We start from the raw sequence: 20,426 nt of genomic DNA on the forward strand, positions 1-20,426 counted from the left end.
GAATCCGTTGAGATTCTGTCAGTGTCAGGGAATCTGTTCTGCCTTTTGATATGTTCTGAATTGATATGATTTCTGATTTCCGTACGATATAAATTGATCTGATCTGTATTCTGATTTTGATATATGATTCTGTTCTGTTCTGATATGACTTCTGATCTGATATGATTTACTCTGATTTCTGATTTTTTATTTATGTACGTTCTGTGAGCTCTGATGTGATGTATTTCTGTTCTGTCTGTTCTGTTCTGATTTGATTCATTCTGTTCTGCTCTGTTGGTTTCGTATTCTGATTTCTGTTCGGATTTCTGTCTGATGTGTTTGATGTGGACTCTGAGGATTTTGATTGGAGGTTTATTATCTTGCTGAGCTGTTGTAGCTCATCCTTGTTTTCTGCGTGGTTTTCAGGTTCTGGGAAGGGGAATAGAAGTTCAGAGTCTGATTCCGTATATGTATTTTTGTCATTTTGATTTTTGTACAGTCATGGCTTTTCTGTTCTGTCTTTCTTTCTGTCTGAAAGCCATGAGCTGTATTTGTACATGATTCTTTTGAGGAAGAAAAGATGGATGATCTGTTCCGCTGTATTTTGATGTTTATAGTAGCTCTGTGTGTCTGTTTCTGTGTGTAATGTTTGGAAGAAAGTTCTGAAACAAATTTCAAAGCCAGATCCTGGAATCAGTTCAGTCAGTCTGAAAGTTCCGGCCTCACGACCCGATGAGAGCGGGACCCGTCCCGGTCGGGTTGGGTCATGACAATATTATAGGCCTATGATTCTACATAAGCACTGCCCCCAACCTATATCCTGACGCATCAGTCTCCACTATAAAAATCTGGCTAAAATTCGGAAGACCTAAAACTGGAACTATAGTCATGGCTTTCTTCAATCTCTCAAAAGCCTGAGTCGCTATCTCTCCCCATAAGAAATTATCCTTCTTCAGTTGCTCGGTTAAGGGCCAAGCTATGATACTGTACCCTCTCACAAATCTCCTATAGTAACCAGTCAGTCCTAGGAAACCCCTCAACTCCCTTATGTTCCTAGGCATAGGTCATTTCTGTACTGCCTTAATTTTTGACTGGTCGGTCGCCACTCCCTCCTGGAACACTACATGTCCCCAATACTCCACACTAGCCTGGGCGAAGTTGCACTTCTTTAGGATGTCCTGCAGCTGATCCTCCTATAGGATTCCCAAAATCAAAGACTGGGAGTGCTGGGGCTCCAAATGCTCCTTCTCAATTTTGTTCTACAATTCTACACTAGTATGTCATCAAAAAACACCAGAACAAACTTCCTGAGGTACTGCCTAAACACCCTATTCATCAAAGACTGGAAAGTAGCTGTGGCATTAGAAAGCATAAATGGCATTACGCAAAACTCATAATGCCCCTCGTGTGATCTAAAAGTTATCTATAGAATGTCTTTCTCCCTCATTCTGATTTGATGGTATCATGATTTCAATTCTAGCTTGGAAAACACCATGGCCTCAAACAATTCATCCAAGAGCCCATCAATCACAAGAATTGGGAGGTTATCTGGCACTATCCCCCTGTTCAAGGCTTTGTAGTCCACAAAAATCCTCCAGCTCCTATCCTTCTTATTGACTAGTAGGACTGGACTAGAGAAGAGACTCACACTTGGCTTAATGATCTCAGCTTCTAACATCTCACGGATCAACTTCTCAATCTTATCCTTCTGAATCTGAGGATAACGGTACGGATGGACACTCATCGGCGACACCCAATCCTTCAAGGAACTGGTATGATCTAGCTCTTTCTTATGAGTTAGGCCCTGAAGAGGCTGGAAAAACTCACAGAAATGCTTGATTAGTGGTTGTATTGAAGAGGGAATGTTGCCCTCCTCCAGTCTGATCCCCTCCAAGCAATGTAACTCCACCAAATATCCTCCTCCCACCTCCTCTATGGTTCTGATCAAAGACTTGAGAGATACTCCAGTCTTAAATAGCCCTGAATCACCCTGAATCACCATTCTCTTCCCACCAACCACCAGTTTCATCCTCAATATTACTCAATTTATCTTGATCTCCCCCAAGGTCTGTAGTCACTTCATCCCCATAATGACATCAATGCTTCTCAACTCCAAGGGAAGAAAATCTTCCCTCACCTGTATCCCCTGAATGGTCAACACCACTCCCCTAAAAACTCCTCTACCCATCTCCGCCTTTCCAGTGCCCATCATCACCCCATAGCCGCCTGCATCCACTTATTTCACCCACAGCAAATCAACAATCTGAGTGGAGATAAAATTATGGGTTTTTATAAGCACTACCACTTCTCTATCAGCTGTCTCTCCCTTAACTTCCATGGTGTGATTCGGGGTGTACCCCACCACAGAGTTTAGGGAAACTTCTACCACATCTAGGTGCAATTTCTCCTCTTCCTCCACCTCTAACCCACTCTCACCTCCCTCTTCAGTTTCCTCGTCATCACAGACAATGAGAAACTGAAGAGTTCGGTCCTTACACCTATACCCCGACATATATTTCTCATCACATCTAAAACACAATCATTTTTCTCTCTTCTATTGTATCTCCTTCTCAGTGAATCTTTTGAAGTTTCCCCCATTACCCCCTCCTCCAGCTTTTTTCCTTGGTAACTTCCTTCGGACTCTCTGGTGCAGGTCCATTGGAAGCTAAAAAGGTGGTGATCATCCTGAATGATCCCCATAATTTGCTCCACTTAGGCCCCCTCTCCAGATGCTTCTAGTCCTCCACCAACTGTGCTAGCTCCATAGCCTCTCCCAAATCTCATGGCCTCATCACCCTAACTGCTGCCCGAATTTCTGGTTTAAGCCCCTTCAAAATGATTCCCTCTAGCACTGTCTCTGAGAGCCGGTCTAGTCTGCTGGCCAGATACTCGAACCTGTCACGGTCTCCTCCTATTTCAGGGCAAAGTATTGCTCATAGAAATCTCCTTCATTACTGGTATGGAAACATTCTAGTAAACAATCTTTGAACTCCCTCCAGCTTCGAATGAGTTTCCTCATGTCTCGTCATTAGAACCATGACAGTGCCTTTCCTTCCAAACACAATCTTGCCACCGTTAGCTTCTCTTCCTCTGTCAACCCGTTGACAGTAAAGTAACGCTCCACTTTGTAGATCCAGCCATGGCTGTCCTCACCCTTAAAGAAGGGCATCTTCAGCTTTCTCACCTTCGGGTCACCCCCGTTTCCCTTGAATCCTCCATAACCTCCCATTCATCGAAGAGGGGGTATTCCTCAGTTGTCACGATCTTCCCTCTGGCAATCATACCCAAACCCTTCATCACATTCCCCTCTTCTTCTTTCAAAATTAGCACCCCGACAGTAGAAATCATCCCTTCTCCCCACAAAATCAGCACCCCTCCTTTTGTAGCTCATACTCATCTCCTCCCAAGAAAATGATTCTAGAGGCATTCCGTCATCTCCCTCAAGGATCTCCACTTTCGAATTTTCCCTCCCCCTAAATGGGTTTAGATTTCCTCCTCTCCCATGGTCATCGATCGTCTCCTTTGCTTCTAATGTCATCGAATTTTGATTGTCTTCAAGCATCTTCTTCATCATGTATTCCAAGGCGACGAACCTTCCATCCATCTTTTCATGAATGGATGCAAACTGCTTTTGAAAATTAGAGGTATTCTCCTCAAAATCTGACTTTAGTTGTCCAAGTTCTCCTTCCAAGACTTCAACCTTCCTTCCAGCCATTGATAACCCTTGGATCGACGAGCTCTGATACCAATATGATAGAAAACGCGTACCCAAATCAGAAAAACTACTATTTTAAAAAAAAACTGCAACTTGATAGCAACAACCTTGAGAAAATATGAAAATCTGAGAGAACAAAGCAGTATTCCACTAACAGATGCAGAAAAATAGCAAAAGATACAAGTTTCTTTAATTCGACAGGAAGAAACGACTCTCCAAATCTCTAGTCGAGAGACTAGAGCCCAAGCACACAAGTGGTCTCAAATTCTAAATTCAAATTCCACATGAAAATCCTAACCCTCCCAAAAGAACTAATTAAAAACAAAGGATTATTACAAATTCTCTAAACAGCCCATTAATTCAAAAATTTCCCTCCAAAGCAAGTTTAATTAGCATGTAGGCCCATGGTGGCAGTCGGCCCCCTCTCTCTCTTCCCTGGTTATGCCCAGCCCCTATGTTGCACGGATACGCCTATTTATGAGGTATGCTGTATCAGACACGTGTCGGATATGGATACGCATCCGATATGGCATGGATACGTGTCGGATACGACTTTGCCGTGTCCAATTAAAATATTATTTAAATTTGATCGGACACGCATATCGGATACGCGTATCTTATTAAAAAAAATAGAGCCGCAATTTGTCTTATTCATTTCGGCTATCCACTCGATATCCCTATTCATTTATACGGCTTGAACATTTCGGCGAGGTACGTTTTTCGTTTCTGCACTGATCTTCGTCTTCTTCATTATAGTCGAAGGAGCGGCTAGATAACGCGAGCATAGAAGCGGACATGATCATCCTTCGTCGACAAAGAGGCTTGACTACGCAAGCATTAAAGCTGACAGAATCCTTCATCGACGGAGCGACTCAACAACACGAACAGTGAAGGCGACGTGAGTATTGAAGGTTCGTTTTCTTCGTTCTTTGTTTTCTTAATCGTAAGCTCGGTACCATTCGAGTACTCGGTACCGCTCAGTACTCGGTACCGCTCGGTACTCGATACTGCTCGGTACTGCTCGGTACTTGGTACTCGGTACTCTGTACTCGGTACTCAGTATTCAGTACTGCTCGGTACCGAAACTCGGTACTGCTCGATACAAAGGGGTACCGAATGGTACCAAGTAGTACTGAGATGGTAGAGAAAACTTTAAAGCAACTCTTATAATAAAATTTTGTTCCAGGGGGGGGGGCAGGGGGAAGCGCACCCTTGGACCCCCGGCATAGGTGCAACATATCTACACTTTTAATTAAAAATTTTCATGTTTCAAATTCATGTGGATTAATTTGTGTCAATCCTTTGTAGGATAATGAGCTCTAGTGGTGTAGGAATTGGGTCTACTGATGGTCCATCAGAGATCAATATTGAAGATAACAAACCTCTGTGGGGTTATGTGACAAAAATAGGTAAAACGTCAAAAGGGAGTGGCAATATTGCATTCAAATGCAATTTTTGTAATGCCACATACAAAGGATCATATTATAGAGTGAAAACTCATTTGTTGAAGATTAGTGGTCATGGAATTAAAGTATGCCTGAATATAAGCTCATCACAAATGGCTGAATTGCAAAGAAAAATCAGTGAAGTTGAGCAAAAGAGTAAAAAAGAACTTCCAAAATATATTCCACTTCCAAGCACTCATGCTTCATATCCTTCATCATCTTCTTCGATTAGAAGTGATCACAGTACTGTTAATAAGGGGCCTTTTCGGATGGAAGAATTTGAACCAAAAAGAAGAAAACATATTGTAGATAGTGCTTTGGAGAAAATATTTAATTTACAAATGAAAGAACAACTAGATGGGGAAATAGCTTGGCTCACTCACTAAATCCCAGGTAAATTTCAACATTTTTCATTATTAATTCATAATTTGTTGTTTAGTAATTTCAATATTTTTTCATTTTTTTGTTTTAATATTTTTTTAAGATATTCAACTAAAGAATGGCTTCAAGAGGATCCTCAAAGAATTTCTCCGTAGAAAGATTTAGAAATTTCAAATATGAGGAAGACATGTTTGAAGCGTTATTTTTCAGAGGAGAAGAAATGTCAATATTGAGCTTGCTAAATTTTTTGGTTATTTAGAGGACTTTGGTGACCAAGAGCGATTGCGTGATAGGTGGAGAATTGATCCAAAAATATGGTGGATTATACATGAAGCTTCAGCACCTCTACTTCAAATAATCGCCATAAAATTGCTTGGCCAAGTTTCATCCTCATCTTGTTGTGAAAGAAATTGGAGTATATACTCGTTCATCCAATCAATGAAGAGAAATAAAATTACTCCACAATGGCTGAAGATTTAGTTTATGTGCATACAAATATTCGGCTTCTCTAAAGGAAAACTCCAACTTATATGGAATGAGACAACATGATGTGGGATGTTGCTGGAGATGGATTTGAATCTCTTAAGGAAATGGGAATATTAGAAATTGCTAATCTTAAACTTGATGAGCCTGAATTAGAAGCTATGATATTTATTGAAGATGATATAGAAACTAAAAGACAAACCACTGAAGAAGCTAATCCTATCATTCCTTCTATTGAATAGTTGAAATTTCATGTGTTGAACAATTTATCTTCTTGTTTTTATTGTTGTACTAGACATTTAAATATTTAATGCTTTTATTTCAAATTTTTTTCATTTCAAATATTATATTTTGATTACTTTCTTAATCTTTATGTATTATTTATATATTATAATGTCGTATCCACATCGTATCCTTATCCTGTATTTTTAAGAATTAGCGTGTCCCGTATCCGTATCGTGTCGTATCTGTATTGCCGATCCGTATCAGTGCAACATAGCCCAGCCCCTTGGGCCGCCTGCTGTTTGTGAAAACCGGTCCACTAGGGACCGATTCAATTGGCCCAAGAGGGGCAGGCCTAACAGAATACAATTTGAACTAAGTACTTTCTTCCATTCCCTTAACTAATCAAATGGATAGGTGTCACGTATTTACAACATAGTGCCTCTTATTTTTCTTTTTCCCTTGAATCATCTCAACAATAATTATCACTGAGCAAATGTTACACAATCATATTAAAACTAAAAAAATTGTCCATAATGCATGCGACTTCTCATCCATATAGTGTTTGGAGAATGCTTAATTTATGTAGCTTGCATTAGATCGAAATTATTTCTATGAATAAAACCAATAGGCAATAGCCTCCGAATTACATTGGAGACAAATTAACCCTGGCTCCAAAGCCACCCTCGACAATTAGGCTTTATACTCCTTTTTTTATTCTTCACCTAGTGCCTAAACTGCCACAAACCAAACAAAATGGTTTGAAGTGCAGCTTCATCCTCATTAGATGGGCATATCCCACATGTAGACCACAGAAAGAAATATATTAGTATCATATCAGTAGGTTGTAACAATTCAAACTATTCTTTCAAGGCAACATAAAATTCCAACCAAACTATATTTAGATGCCCTTTTGTGTGAAACTAATGACTGGTTGATTTTTTTTATTTTTTTTTTTATTTTTATTTTTTGTAAATGGCACACCATTCATGTCCGTAATATCATGGATTTTGCCGGTTTTACATGGCTAATAATTAAAAGAAAAAAAAAGTGTTCAACAATGAGTCACCATATTTATGCATTGTAGAAGACTCCAAAAGAGAATTCATATGTACACGTGTCTAAGAGTGTCTAAGAGTGACGGTAGAACACATTTTGCTCTCAAACTCCAATTAGTGGAAGTAATAGCATGGCAGCAACAAGTTGGAACTTCCTTTAAACTCTGTAACACAAGCACTCTACAAGTCAGCTATTATTATTATTAGTAAAGGTGAGGACTAGCATACTAAGGCCTATTTAAAAAGTAAATCCCTACACCATGGTTTATCTTCAACTTAAACTAGTCATCCCAAAACAAACCAATTCCATGTATGACCCAATCTTATCTGAACACCCACAACATTAAAATTTTTCAACATGAAAGAGTCATCAAGATCAATACAACGCTGGTATACTACTATAGGCTATTGGGGATGGCATTTCACTAACAAAAAATAATAAAGCCTACCTATGACTCTAACTTAAAGGATATGGAATAAGTAAGGAAATATTAATCAAACAAGTGACAAGGAACAATAAAATATGATACTGTCAAGAAGCTTTAGCTTATAGAATTTGCTAGCACCTCCATAACATGTTAAAGGTGTCCAATTTAGCGTCCCTAATAGCCTACTTGCTAGTTCAAACTTCTCATTGGCTTGGCACTAGCATATAAAAATAGCCTAAGAGTTGAAATGCAGTTCAATCCACACATACTAACCTATTCTCACCACAACCAATCATCCTGACTTACAAACTAATTCCTTAAAAAATCCAATGGTCCATTATGAGGATAAAAACCACAACACCAATAAAATTCTCTACACTTAAAAGTAATATAGCCCAAAACTCCGTTACCCCTTAAAAAGACTTTTCCAACTAGATGATTATCCTTCCTGGGAACCATTGTCTGTCAAGTAAGAAAATTCCTTCACAAATAACTTCATTATTAAGCTTCATTACCATAACATAATTTTTGCAATTTAACTACTTAATGCTCCTTCCTATAAATAGACCGCAATTTTGTGGCAAGGAATTTAATTTACAATCCTCCATGTTAGTTTCAATACCATTTTAGCTCCTCAAGACTAAACATAAAACTGTGCTCAAATTCTCAAGAGCTCGTTAAAGTTAGAAAACCTAATCCATAACCAACTCAAAATAACTCCATCAAAGAGTTCTCCATAGATTTATTTGAACTCTAGAAAATTTTCACATCCTTGAGACCAGGCCTTAAGAAGAACCCAAGTGCTAGAGATTTCACTTCCCTTCATGATTTTTAAAGGCAATGTATAATCCATACCCATCAAAAGATATGTTAGAGAGATAGAACCTCTACATCACCTTTGTAAGTAGTTTGCCCAAAGCATCAAAAAAGGCCCTTCAAGTCTAGTGACAACATATCTTTGGTTGGCCTTCATTCAAATCACTTGTCATTCTTACAAAATCAAAATTTAGTTTCATCATCTTAACATCTCAACTACAAAGTTTAGAGAAATTTATTCATCAATGAGACCATCCTAATGAGCCTATAGACTTATTTAAGCAATTCATTGTTCTCAAACAAAAGATCTCAAATCTTTTGGTGCCTTCATTGGTTATACTCACTAGATATAATGTTTCTTTTATTCATAACCTATTAAATAAGTTTTCTACACAACAGATTTTTGAAAACTTAGTAAGACATTCTGTTACTATTGCTTCTACTCTCTTATTATAAGAAAGGGATCAAATCGTAAATCATCCATATATTGAATACCATTTCCAATTTCTGAAGATTTAATCTAAAAAAACAAGTAACCTAGTTTTAAACTCCATCCTTCATCAAAAATAGGAAAATTTTGAAATTTTTCCTTTGTTAGGATATATCCAAAAGAAGACTCATAAATATCTCCTCCTTCAAATAAACTAATTTAATATAAAAGAAGCCCTACTAAATATCATTTATTGTGGATTCTCTTACCAGATGAAGTTTTTGTTAACCTCAATTATTTGCCCTAAAGATATTAGCATGGTGGGATACATTAGTATCCTCATGGAGCTCTCAAGCTTCAACAAAAAACTATCTAATCTATCAGTTCTTTTATCAACCTTGGAGATTTTTTGACAAATTGAGAGTTTGCATTGCCCCCCACATGCTACGATAAAGGCTTGTTGTTGTTGTTGTTGTTGTTCTTGTTGTTGAGAGTTTGCATTGTTATTTTTCTTGTCTTTCGATCTTTGCATAATTTTTTCCTAAAACTTTTGTCTGATTTAGATAATATAAGAAAATTTTGAATTCTAAAGTTTTTTCACTTTATATTAAAATGATTGATTATATAAAAGTAACCCCATAACTTGAAAGATCAATAGTACCACACACCAATTACCCTCAAATTCCTTGAAAATATGAATGCCTCAAATCTCAAAATAACAACAAAGCACACTATCTATTTTAAACACTAGCAAAATATTATAGTAGATGAATGATACATATTTGTCTCTTGTAATTTTGTATATTACACATTGATCTTTCAAAAAATCACAACACTATAAAGTGGATGTATATCAAAATTGAGTTTATCACTCTTTCCTAAATATGGTTCCTTACATCTGAGAAAATTCTTAAAAACATTATATTGAGCTTTAGGGGTGAGATTTTTTTAAGTCTTGTAACTCAATAAATGACTTTAAACAAACTGATAATCACTTTGAAGTTAGAACATAACTAAGCAAATAAAATATGAAATATGATAAAATAATAACGTCTTTTAAAACAAAAAAAAGACCTCAAGAAGTTTTACTTCTAACGACATGTCACACAAAGCTCAATATGATATTATGAAGTCCTCAATTACCATATCATATTTTGAAGTCTAAAAACTACCATGTTCCTTTCCTAGAATCCTAACCCCTTGTGGGCTCCAAAAATTCGGCCTCGGCCACCACCTGCAATGTTGCTTTTTCTTTTCGGCAAGGGAGTTTTAACGGAGTTAAGTTCCGGGGTAAATTTTGAGAAAGCAGATGGGTTTGTAGATAAGACACTACCCAGAGATTTCGCCCTCATTTTACGAGGACGTTATGATCTGAGTTTTAGTTTCTTATAGGTGCAAGCCCCTATAGTTAATTACCCCTCCCGATAGCGAGAGAGAACTTTCGATTAAGGCTAGTCGTCATAAAGTACGTGTTATCTGGCATATAGTAGCAGCAATGAATTTGAGGATTTGGAATGTTTGAAGATTTGATATTTAAAATTAAAATTTCACCATCTTGCACTTAAAGCAGATGGTGGAGGAATGGATGATAGACCCGATCAATATCCCATGGTTCCATCGTCCTGGGCCATCGTGGTCCCTGGTCTACTTAGTCAGAGGAGGTAATCGATCCAACCTGACAGAACGATCCTTGTCAGCAGCAATGGGTTGCTTCGTATAAGGGGACCTTGTAGACCTGGGGTGGGTATTTGTCTAAGAGGATAAATTTGAATCCACCTTAGATAACATAAGGCTTTGTGCCCTATCAATCATATCATATTGATTCATATCTCAAGGATTTGATGTCATTAAGGAGCGTATTGGCTCTGGCCATAACCAGTACTTCGTGGTGCCATTTGGCGGCAAAATCACTCGGTTCAGAGGGCTCCGGGTCATAATCGTTTATCCTGCGGTGACATTTGGCGACAAAATCACCAGTTAGAGGACACATATCTCGTCCTTACTGGCAGGATATTGTTTGAGAATGGATCCTAGTGATATTTTCGACTAGGCATTAGCTCTTTCTGAGCTGAAGTAAATTTTATTTGTCTACCTCAATAAACTGTTGCGGAGGGTAAATGAATTTTTGCTTTAAGTGTTAATGGATTAATTTCAATTTTAAACATTTTTTTATTTCTAGGATTTTTTGGATTTTTGAGTATTTAAGATGGCATTTTAAAATATATGGAATGAACCCCTCCAGTTGAAATTTGCATTCAACACGGCCATCATCGGGATGTTTGGGTTATTTTTATTCAAAGCTCGAACCTTGTCAACCCTATCAACTTGCTGATAGGGGATCGGGTTTCGTAGGCTTTATGCCCTTATTAGTGAATTCTCTTGATTATAGGTCTTGAAGGCCTAATATGAATGTATTAAAATAAATATACTGGTCATCGTAACCTTATATTTGTTTAATGGTTCAAACCTTGTCAACTCCTATTGATCTGTATAGAATGATCGGGTTCGAACTTGAATTCGCTTATCAAACCGCACAGCATCCCTAGACGTCACGTGTGTACCAATAACATGCTCGTCGGGGCCCATGCAGGTGTTTGATCATATATGCCCCTTTAGTGTACCTATGTGTATACAAACTATAGTGCATGTGCAAGGGCATTTTGGATAATTTAACAGTTCTTCTACAACATCATGTAGAGGCTCATATTTGTTGTAGCTCTCCAGTATTCATCCATAGGTGATATGTTGAATACATAACGCGATTCCCACAATAGCCCGTAGGAGCTTGTATTTATTGAAGTCCTTTGGCATTTGTTCGTAGATAGTATGTAATATTCGTAGAGGGGCTCCAGCAGAAGCTCGTGGGAGCTTGTATATATTGTATTATTCATGCACTTTGTTGTGGTATTTGGCTCATGTAGTACATTCGTCACTGCTACAAGTAGGAAGGTAGATGTATTCCTTTACGGTCTGAAATTGACTTCACGATACTGCATTTACTAAAGTCTTTCTACATCTACCCATGAGTGGCATGTGGCACGTACATCTGTCTTTGTGAAGAGCTTGTATGTATTGCAGATCTTTTATGATAATTTATAATAATTTGCATTGCCACCACCTCTACATATGCATGGATTGGTAGGTTGTTTCATTCATTTGCATATCTCCCCATTATTGCTTAAGGATGAGAGCATCAAATTCATTGTAAGATTTCTGTCATCAACTCCCAATCTTGGAGGTCAGTCATTATGCATACGAAGAATGCCTCTACTTTTATTTGTGAATGAAGCGTTGTATACGTTTTTGATCTTCTAACGTCGAGTATGTTGCATTTCTTGCATACGGCCACTAGTGAGTCATCATGTTCGTTGAAAGTGAATGAATCAATCGAGTTATGCATCGTTAATTCTTGCTATCAAGCTATATTTTGAATCTTTCTGATTATAGTTAATTATACAATTGGTATAGATCTCACTTGTTTTCATCATTCATCACCCTCACGCATTGAGAACTTGTCTTCCACCTGCTTGGTTGCATAAGATTTAAACGACTCAAATTTTTCTTATTCAAATTAGGATGATGGTACTTAAACATTTCATAGGGATTTTGGTTATCATTCCAAATAGAATCTCTTATTATTTAATCATCCTTGTTATGTTCAAATTCAACTTAGGCTCATGCTTATTGCAGTTCCCTTTTAGATTCAAGTCTAAGTCCCTTTGTAGTCAAGTTGCAAGTTCTTGCTTGTATTCATGTTCAATGTCCAAACATGATCCTGTTCATTTGAACTTAAGTCCAAATTGTCCACGTCATATCAAGTTCAAGTTTAAGTTCAAGTGGCAAGCTCAAATTTTAAGTTTAAGTTTAAGTTCTTTATTGTCCAGCATATTGTGTAAGTTTCTTGTTATCATGCTGAAGTCCACAAGTTCATTTGAATGTCTATTGGAAAGGTTTAACTCTTTAGTTATCATTTGCATTATTATGTTTTGCTGAGTTAAAGTTCAATTCCTTATAGTACTTTCAAGTGCAAAGCTTTGTTTTCATCCAAGTTTTAATTTAGGTTCAAGTTAAATTCATTTGAGATTCAACTCAATCCAAGTCCAAGTTCACAAGTCATAATCCATTGTTTGTTCTTTTGAGTTCAAATGAGTCCAGGTACAATCTCGTGCTCATCCGAAATTTCGGCAGCCTCCCAACGTCTCCCCCGTTTAGGGGAAAACTACGAGAAAATTGGGTCTTCCCACCACACTCAATAAATACGTGTATGGTAGGTGTCCTCGGACGAGGACACCGCGGCCGTGATCTTTCCTCCACCACGCGCAATAAAGGCGTGTATGGGGTCTTTGGCGGTACCCGTTTTAAAAAGGCAGTTTGCTTTCCCCCCGCTCAGAGGCACTTATGAGTGACCCCGCCTCGCCGTAGGTGCCGCACCGAGGTCCCATCCCACCACGCGCAATAAAGGCGTGTATAGGCGATTTTCCGGTGCGCCACGAACATTGAAGTAGGGCCTTTAGGTGATTACCCGTCTCGTCATAAGCGTCGCACAGGGGTCCAATCCCACCACGCGTAATAAAGGCGTGTATGGGCGATTTTTAGGTCCACCACAAACAACGAAAATAAGCTCTAGGAGTTTTAAGGTTTAATAGTTTATACATTTGCGAGGAATGCCGGCATGTGGATCGAGGCAAAAGAAGGTCATGCTTTTTTATTTTTATAATTAACTACTTAATTATAATTAAAAACATAAATAATAATGAGTTATAATATAAAAATAATTAATTATAGTTCTAATAATTAATCATAATTAATTATAATTGATAATAATTAATTTAAATTAAAATAAATAATTATAATTAATTTTAATAAATTATAGTTAATTATTAATGATAATAATTAATCATAATTATAACAAATTAATCATAATTGATTTTAATTGAAACTAATTAATAATAATAATAATTAAATATAATTAATTACTATCTCTCTCTCTCTCTCTCTCTCTCTCTCTCTCTCTCTCTCTGTGGGTCGCAAGCTAGATGAAGCAGAGGAAGGGGTCAGTTCAGGCCTTCGATCTAGAGCAGGGAGTTGTGGACAGGGGTTTGAGAGGTGGAGTTCGGATGTCTTGCAACTAAGCTTGGCAGAGGATTTGGCCGGAGAAGTGGAGGCCTCACAGAATTTCTGCGTGCGAGAGCTTGACGTGTGTTTGAAGCGTCGGGTATTTAAAGACTCAACGGGAGTGCGACCAAGGAGCTCTCAGCAGGCGGGTATGAGTCGTTGTTGTTCGGCACCGTTTTGCAAAGGGAGCAGGCACTGTAGAAGCGGCTGATTTGGCGGGATATGGGCAGATATTCGTCAAAGAAAAGTGATTCGACACAGGTAGCAATAGGTAATGATTTTGAGAGTTTTTTTTCATTTCTATTTGGCTGCTTAGTGGAAGTCAACAAATGCCCCCCAACAAATGTGATACATGTCTAGAGCGAACCACTTTTGTTGTATGTTAATTGACCCTGTGGATATCTAGATGTTTGTTCTAGATGTCACACTAAGAGTTTTTATTTAGTGGATCTCCAAAAGTTTATTTAAATGTCACACTAAGATTTTCATTTTTCAGATCTCAAATAATCCATTACGGCGTCTTTATGGATCTTTTAGATGCTTCCACAGATGGTTAATATATTGGCTTTAGTCAAGTAGGGATCCATATGAGAGTGATAGAGTACTTCATACTTAGGTTCTTAGAGCATCACTCTGTAGATTGACGCTAGTGGATAGCATTGCCATCATTTGTTCTCTTTAATCACCGCGATCACTTTAGTTTATAGCTTTTCTGTATATGCCCAACATTCTTCCATCATTTGGTTGTATCTTGACAAAATTTTAAATATTTATTTGGGGAACTCGACATGCAGTGCGATATCTACTCAAATAAATATTTAAAATACCCCCAGTCTTTATGGACATTTGTAGATATCATTCGGAAGACTTTTTTCTGTAGCTTTAGTTTTGAGTCGTGAGATCATGATCTCTTCTGCCCTAAGCTTTGTGCTGCGGATATTGATGAAGAATCACTTGATTTGTCTTTATTGACTTGTCAGGTGATTTTTTGTACCTTTGGCCCTATGCATCTTGCTTTGGCGGGCTTGATAGAGTAGATGCCAGCGACTTAAACCCTTAGGCTAATATTAGGTCGATGGCGAAAAGTCATCGGTTCAGAGCTTTGTGCATAACGGACTTGTTGATGACGAAATCCTCTTAGTTCAACCATAGGCTTTTCATGAACTTTGGGATAATTTTCTTCAGTCCTTTGCTTTGTACTTTGACGGACATGTTGAAGAAAAATTCCTTAGATCCTCGCGTTGTGCTTTGCTAATTTATTGAAGGATTTGCAGGTTTTGAACTTGATTGATAGTACCAAATGTAGGTAGTATTTTAATTCTTAACCACTAGAGAAGACTTTAATCTGAGTCACTTGAGTTCATCAGATCAGGAGAGCTGGGATTTGATAGCTCTTCGTCTTCTGGTTGTTAAGATGGGGGTTCCTCTACTACAGCCTTTCTTATAGCTTGTTGAGTAGATGGAACTGCCAGCGATTCAGCCATATTTGGGCGTGTTGGATCCAACCTTTTAAACTCATTCAGACTTCTGACTTGAGTTATGGGAATCGCGTTTCCCAATGCTGATTTCATTGAAGTTGGCAGATTTAAAGTCATCCTTTGTGGTTGAAGATTCGGAGTCTACGCACATTTGGTAGTTGCTCGAGATTCTTACTTCTCGTTGGAACTTTGATTCTTCAGTCATTTGGGAGAATTTTGTAGACTACAATCACTTGAACTGGTCGAGCCAAATTTGCCCTCTTGCTTCCTACAGTCCCTACTGACGAGTTGACGAAGTGGGGGTTTCACTACTACGACCTTTCTTATAGTGTGTTGAGTAGACGGAGCTGCCAGCGATCCGGCCATATTTGGAAATGTTGGCTCCGACCTTTTACACCCATTCGAACTTTAAGTTTCAGGCTATTGAAAGACTTCAAACTGTCCTGACCCAATTTGTGGGAGTGTGTAGTCACAAAAGTCTCTTTCTTGACTTCTGAACTTTGGAACGTTGGAGAAGATATTATCTTGAACTTTTGAAAGATCACCTGCATATACTTTGAAATATAAGCCTTTGTATTCTTTGGCATAAAAGAATATTTGAATTGATAATTTTTAATATTTATTCGGGGATCTCGGCATGCAGCACGATGTCGACCCGAATAAATATTTAAAATGCCCCCTGTATTGCAGGGACATTTTAGAGCAGAATAAATTCGAAATCTTTAGATTTTAAATATTTATTTGGGGATCTCGGCGCATAGCACGATGTCAACCCAAATAAATATTTAAAATGCCCCTAAACTAATGTGGGGTTTTGAAATGCATTCTTGGTACACAAGAGAATTTCAAAACATGAAATATATATGCTAATAAGCATGTACGAAAACATAGCGTATTAAACATAACATTTTCTTGGACAGTTTATGCATAATATTTCTTCAAGTATCGGCCGTTGATTGGTGGCATGGGCATCTGACCATCTAGATCAATCAACTGATATGCTCCTCCTTGATACACCTCGATGACGAAGGGACCTTCCCAATTGGATACGAATTTGTCATCGATTTTTCATTGTGGGATGATTGGTCTTCTCAGCACCATAACTAATTATCTTTCTTGAAATGCCCGAGGACACACCATACGATCAAAGAATTTTGTCATTCTTCCTCGGTAGATTTCAAGGTTTTGTTAAGCTTGTAACCTGACTTCATCGAGTGCATCGAGCTCCTCCATCCTCAAGTGAGCATTATGTTCTTGAGTGAGATCATTCTAAATTGCTATCCGGAGTGATGGTAGTTCAATCTCCAATGGTAATACGGCTTCAACTCCGAACACTAGTAAATAAGGAGTGGTTTTGGTTGGCATCTTATAAGTTGTACGATAGGCCCATAGCGCTTCTGCCATCTTCGTATGCGACTCTCTTTTGTTCTTAATAAGGATCTTCTTCAACAACTTCATTAATGTCTTGTTGAAGGCTTCTGCCAATCCATTTGCTCTTGGGTTGTATATAAACGAGTACCGCCAATCGATTTTATGACGATCAATAAATTTATAGATTTTTGTACTTTTAAATGCGGTACCGTTGTCTGAGATTATGCGACATGGCACACCAAATCTATAGATAATATTGTGGGTAAAGAAATTAATCACATGCTCGGATGTGACTTCTTTGAATGGAGCCACCTCTGCCCACTTAGAAAAGTAGTCTGTTGCTGCCAGGATAAAGCGGTGTTCCGCTGATGACGGCGGTCTATTGGACCGATTATATCTGTGCCCCAACATTCAAATGGCCAAGATGTTACCGCTGGGTATAGAGAATTTGGAGGCTGATGTATAACATCACCGTGGATTTGACATTCATGGCACCTCTTAGCATGGTTAATATAATCTCTCATCCTGGTCGGCCAATAGTAATCCATTCTCTTGATTTTAGCAGCCATCTTGGGACCTGACTGATGTGTTCCACAAAGCCCTTCATGGACTTCTGTTACTATTTTATCAGCTTCTTTGGTCCTTAAGCATCGTAGCCACATCTAATCAAAAGCTCGTCGATATAGCATGTCGTTAACAAACGAATATCGCAACGCCCTTTTTCTAATTTGTGCAGCTATGAACTTTTCAGTGGGGAGTTTATTTTCTTTGAAGTAGTCGATGAATAGCCATATGATATCCTTCCGGATAATTTTCCATAATAATCTGATGGAGAGGTTGAGGATCAACTAGAAGTATATCTTGCTGGTTTGAATCAGGTACCTCTGCCCTCGGAAACTGTAACAGAGCGGGCTTCAAGACCCTACGAGTGTAAACTCCAATGAATATAGGCCTCTCCTCATTGATGTTCGTCATTTCTTTGGCCAATTTGGCCAAACAATCTGCTTTAGCATTCTGTCCTCGAGGAAATCAAGCTATTTCAAAATTTGGTACTTGCTTCAGAAGCTCGAAAGCTCGCCGGTGATAATGTGTCAATTAAACTTTGCCAACTTTGTAAATATCGAGGACCTGATTTATCACAAGCTAAGAATCGCCGAAGATTTGGAGATGTTGGATTCTGACATTGATCGCAATCTCCAGCCATGCTATTAGAGCTTTGTACTTGGCTTCGTTGTTGGTCCGAGGTTCAGTCAAACTGAACGAAAACCTCATTATGCCTCCCCCAGGTGCTACAAAAATGATATCAATGCCAGCTCGGACCCTTGCAATATTTGGAGGTCGGGTAGGCTTAATAGATGATGCCTCGTCAAAGTACATCTCCCAGAATGACAATTATTCATTCTCCTCAACTAGCATGATTTGCTCGTAGGGCAAATCATCGTTTAGCGGGGAATCCGCCGGGATAGGATGTGCTGCCAAGAAGTCTACTACAATGCCCTTTCACCGCCGTTTGTGACATGTATATGATATCAAACTACAGTAATAATACTGCCCATCTGGCCAGGCAACCTGTCAACGCTAGTCTTGTCATCAAGAACTTCAACGGATCAATCTTTGATATCAGGGGGATTTTGTGAGACAGCATGTAATGGCGGAGTTTTTGAACTGCGAAATCCACGCCAAACAATGCTTTTCAATCATGGAATAACGGATTTCTACTCCAATTAACCTCCGACTGATGTAGTAGAGCGCATTCTCTTTCCCTTCTTCATTATGTTGGACTAATAGTGCTTCGAGAGACTCTTCTAGAGCTGCTGTATACAATATAAGAGGCTTCCCCGGAATTGGCGCTACTAGAATGGGAGGATTTAACAAGTACTTCTTGATACTGTCGAACGCTTCCTGGCATTCTTCATCCCACTTGAAACGAACATCTTTCTACATCAATTTTGAAAATGGTTGGCACCTACCCGATAAGTTAAATATGAATCGCCGAATGAAAGCCAGTTGCCCTTGCAAAGAGCGGAGTTGTCGAAGGTTCTTTGGAGGTGGCATCTCCATGATTGTCTTGATCTTGTTGGGGTCGACTTCAATACCTCGATGACGGACGACGTACCCCAAGAATTTGCCAGAGGAGACCCCGAAAGCACACTTGAGGGGGTTCATTTTCAGATCAAACTTTCTGATTCTCTCAAACACGATTCTCATATCACTTAGGTGATCACTTCGATCCATGCTTTTGACAACAAGGTCGTCCATATAGCACTCGACCTTTTGATGTATTAACTCATCAAATATACGATTCATTGCCCGTTAATAGGTGGCACCAACGTTCTTCAAGCCAAAAGGCATGACTGTGTAGCAGAAAAATTCGATGGGCGTCCTGAATGATGTGTGCTTTTCATCTTCATGTGCCATTTTGATTTGATTGTAGCATGATGATCCATCCATAAAGGAGAATATATCATAGTTGAAAGTGTTGTCCACTAGTAGTTCTGATACAGTGAGTGGAAAGTCATCTTTTGGGCATGTCTTGTTGATGTTCCGGAAGTCGATACATATACGAATTTGCCCATTCTTCTTTTTTCCTGGGATGATATTTGCTATCCAATCAGCATATTTTTCTTCTCGGATGAAGCCTGCATCTATAAGTTTCTTTGTTTCTACAATCATCTGTTCTTCAATCTCCAATCTCATTCTTCTTGGAGCTTGTTTAATAGGTGCTGCATCTAGTTTGATGGTCAATCTGTGAACTGCCACATCAGGGGATAAGCCAGGTATTTCGGCATATGTCCAGGCAAAGCAATCCCTGAATTCACAGAGTTCTTTTATTTCTTCCACTTGCTCTTCTAGTAAGAGGGAGCTAATAAAGGTTGGGCGAGGATCCTCTTCAGTTCCCAAGTTGACTTCTTTTAGCTCATCCATGGTGGCTGCTTGTCCACCATCTTCAAGCTCTTCTAGTGCAGGCTCGGCTTCTATGAGCTGCTTATCATAATCATCAACTTCATAAATCTCTTCAGCACCACCATCATCGGATTCAATTTCCATGTATGTGATTATCTGACAAGTCTCTTTCCAGAGGAATTTTCGTTTGATGAATCTGATACCCTTATATGCTAGTCTCCTTCCGTCATAATGGACATGGATTCCTTCCATACCAAAGGCTCAAGCTTGTACGAACTTGTCATTTGGTGGTAGGAATATTGATTTATTTTCGTAGCATTCTCTGAATATTTTTGGTATTGAATCTAGGTAGCCTCGTAGATAGCAATTCATCAGAATCGAGGAGCATAAAACACCAGTCATTATTCTCTTCTTCGCAAATTCTCGTGGAATATAGCACATTCCCTAGCACAGTCTCATTTTTAAGGGGTGGCCGATAAAGGTTATCGAATTCTTCAACCTTATGCACCTCATGCAGAATGATTTCCTTGAAGTGTTACAGGGGGATGCGCGTGACTATGAGTACGCTATCTGAGATCGATAGGCTGCTTATCCTCCTGGA

Source organism: Dendrobium catenatum, unplaced genomic scaffold (assembly GCF_001605985.2).
Source record: "Dendrobium catenatum unplaced genomic scaffold, ASM160598v2 fragScaff_scaffold_231, whole genome shotgun sequence".
NCBI classification, from domain to species: domain Eukaryota; kingdom Viridiplantae; phylum Streptophyta; class Magnoliopsida; order Asparagales; family Orchidaceae; genus Dendrobium; species Dendrobium catenatum.